Source organism: Chrysochloris asiatica, unplaced genomic scaffold (assembly GCF_000296735.1).
Source record: "Chrysochloris asiatica unplaced genomic scaffold, ChrAsi1.0 scaffold00441, whole genome shotgun sequence".
Taxonomy (NCBI): Eukaryota; Metazoa; Chordata; class Mammalia; order Afrosoricida; family Chrysochloridae; genus Chrysochloris; species Chrysochloris asiatica.
This window is the reverse complement of record NW_006408959.1, coordinates 1,259,780-1,263,585: the sequence shown is the minus strand read 5'-3', so window position 1 is coordinate 1,263,585 and position 3,806 is coordinate 1,259,780.

Here is a 3,806-nt window from a genome sequence, read left to right as displayed (position 1 = left end):
ACCGACTTGATGGCACCTAAAAAATACAGCAAAGCCTGTTTCTCTTTCTTCTTCATGTAATGAAGTCCTACCTTCTCTCAATTAATACTGAAGTTCACCCTCACTCTAGAATTTTCTATCATATATGGAAACTCTCATTTGTATCTTATTCATTCTTTTTCATTGGCTTTTATCTCTTTGGGCCTTTATAACTTTTTTGACCTCTGGTTTGATGTGTAGACTCTGATGCCTGTAGTCTGTATGACAGTTTGTAACCCATGGAGAATATTTGGAGTGCTAGCTCCTCAAATGGGTATAAAGATCTCCCAGTCAAGATAATCTAAATATAAGATTGTTCCAGTAATTTATAAATACCTAGTCTCCCTTAAAGAAATGTTCCACATATTTGAGTATTTATATAATTTTTTGTCTTCACAAAAATTAAAATGTTGCATGCAGTCCTGGTGTGGTACTGTAGGATAAAGCATTGGACTACGAGGTCAGTTTTAACCAGAGGTAGGAGGTTTAAACTGACCAGCCTCTCCTTGGAAATCTTATATAGGGTTTCTATAAGTTGAGAATTACTCAATGACACGTAACAACATCAACTATATGAATAGTTGTGATAAAGAAATATTAATTGCATATTTTAAAATATTTTTAAATAAATTATATTTATTTGTGAGAAAAATCAAATTGTATTTAGTGCCAAATTAAACATTATTTAAATTCTTACTGTCTAGGCATTTTAATTTTCTTGAATTGTTTTAATCAGAAATTGGTTCTTTCTTTTTGTTTCCAAATGCCAAAATTATTTTATATACTATTAATTCTATTCATATGTTTATTAAATAAATCAACTTCAGTTTGTTAATTTCCTATTTGAGCATTTGCCAGTTAATAGAGTCAGTGCTGTTTAATTAAACATTGAATATTTAACACCTAGTCTGTAGTGTAAATGTACATGTTTTATTTATTAGAATACTATTATGATTATTGGGTCAATTGGATAATAAAGCTTTTGTTTTGGTATTTTAGTTTTTAACCCCAAGAGCATGTGATCTCAGGACCATAAATCTCCATTCAAAGTTTAATTAGCAGACTGGGTTCCCTGTGGTGTTAGTGTATAAACAAGCCAACCCCTAAGTCAATGTCTTTTATCCCTAGTTAGAGCCTCTGTTATCCTACATTCCCTTTCATATCTGCCCATTATTTTAGGTTTAATCTGCATTTTATGATTACTCTGTGGAGTTTTACTCTCCTGGTCTCCCCAAATTCAGCAATACAGAAAAACTAAACTGTATTCAAACATCTATATATTATTAGTGGACATTTTGCTCCCTTTTCTCCAAAATTGCTTTCTTTTCTTTTTTTTTTTAACCCCCCTCCTCCACTATTCTGGCTATTTTTGACTATTCAAATTATCTAGAGTTAGAATTTAAAACACACAAAAATACTACCCCTCGAAAGATCATCTAAGAAGAGACTGAATCATCAACATCAGGTATTCTAAAACATATTATATGTGGATTTTCATGCACCTAAAGTTCTAATTACAATGCTTTGCATGTAACAAAATGTCAAAATATTAGTTAAATACTGTGGGAAAGAACAATTTAGACCAAGATCTGTATGTGAATTTGCTGGTTGATTGCCCCCCAAAATTACACCTGAATTTAATAGGCCTCTAAACTTGACCCACTTCCTCCAATCTCTGCAAATTCATGCTCATGATCATGCGAAGTTATGGAGGATTAAAAATGTAATAACCTCTTTCAAAAATAATCTAATTGGTCTGATTGAAGTAGCATCATGCCAATACGTGATACCATAATTATAACTCATTTAAAAACACACTTTAAAAAATGTAAAGACAATAGAATTAGGTATGGTTTCATTTTCATTAATAATTTTTATTGAATGGAAATATTTCTTTGATACTTGGTAAACCACCCTCTTTATGCTCATTCACAATGAATTATTATGAAGTCTTTGATATTTATTCAGGTAATTATTTGTATAAAAAATATTTTAAGTCATGCAGTCTTTTTGTCATGTTAAAATTTTCTAACAATTGTGCTTTCAGTGCTGAAATCAGTGCCTGGCATATGATTGTTGTAGAACAAATAATGAAATAAAGTAATATGTGGCATAAAACCTATAGAACGAGAAGACCTTCATGTCTCTATGTTTAGTTATTAAGTTCACCTCTGTAGGTCACAGTTTTAACTCATGAAACTTATAGACTTTATACCAATGAGATATTTAAGAGACCTGGGCTTTTATCTAATGGATACAGAAAGGCCCATGCCATCCTAACATTCCTCCATTCACTCTGATAACACAATTACCACTCATAATTCAGCTATATGTAATAGACATAAAGCTCAAAGTTCCAGATGGAAAGAGAGAGTGTAGTTCTTGAGAACTTTGCAAAGCAGGAAGAATATTGTTATTTCAAGTCTCATTAATGAAACAATTGCCCTGAAGAAATACAATGAAGAAATGCATTGTATGATATTGAGTCCATTGTAAATCATAATGCTTGTGCCCTTGATGAGCTTCTGACTAATAGCGACTCTGTATAGAGTTCCTGAAGCTGTAAATATTTATGGAAGCGATAAGCTTCATCTTTCTCCCATGGAGTGGCTAGTGGATTTGAACTACTGACCTTGTGGCTAACAGCCCAAAGCATAACCCATCATTCTCATCATTGTTGTTATCAAGGGCCGTTGAGTCACTTCCAACCCATAGTAACCCTGTATTATAGGGTTTCCAAGGAGTCACTGTGAGCTTGAACCACTGACATTGCAGTTCAAGTAGACTTTGCAGTCCAGCACATTAACACACAGCACACCAGGACCCCAGACTCATCATAAATATAAACAAAATAGTACTCAGTCTTCCAATGAAGTAGTGCTTCCCATTTCAAAAGAGTCACAGACTAAAAACAAGAATGGTATAAAAATGTGTGTCCACTTATTAAAAAAAATGTGTAGAATGCTTTTTAAGTCTCATTTTAAATTTTGAATTGCATTAACATTAAGATTAGCATTGATACATTTATAATTTTAGTATGCCATTCTCTAGGAAATAGTGTGTATGTATGTGTGTGTATGGGACAGAGAAAAAGAGAAATTGTGGGATGCGCCAATTCTGTTTAACATTACTTTTCTAATGAACGACAAGTGCTACCAATAGAAGAAAGGGTGGAATGAACTACTTACGTTTACACAATATTCACAGCCATAATGTCGCAATATAAAATGTAGGAATTAATTCCAGTTGTTTTGAATAGAAATGCGTAATATACATTCTCCAAAATGGAAATTTGAATGTTTAAGGGATCCTAAATAACATTTAATCACCCAAGGAACAAATTTGCCTAGAATCTTTAAGTTTTAACAAACCTGAGTAAAAGTGTTACTACTTTGTTTTGTTTTTTGAGCTCAAGCACAAGTAAATCAAATGTATCACTAATAATCTACCTATTCTCTTTTAGTTATTCTTCAAGCAGTAAATATCCTGAGTCCTTAGTATTCTTTTTTATCTCTTCTTTTCTTCTCATTGAAGAACTACATGCATACTTTGGGAAAAACACTATGATAGATATTGAGAAAACAGCAGTGATAAAAATTAGTGTTTTTTCATTTCCTGACTTTAGGTTTTATTGTGGAGAGAATTAACACATAAATAAATGTTTTGTTTTGTTTTTAAGTCAGGGTTATTTGATGTCATCAAGGAAATAAAACAGGATAAGTTATATGTTATTGTTTTACTTTATATTTACTGGTCTGCAAAGTCTTCTTAGATGATGGTATAATGAA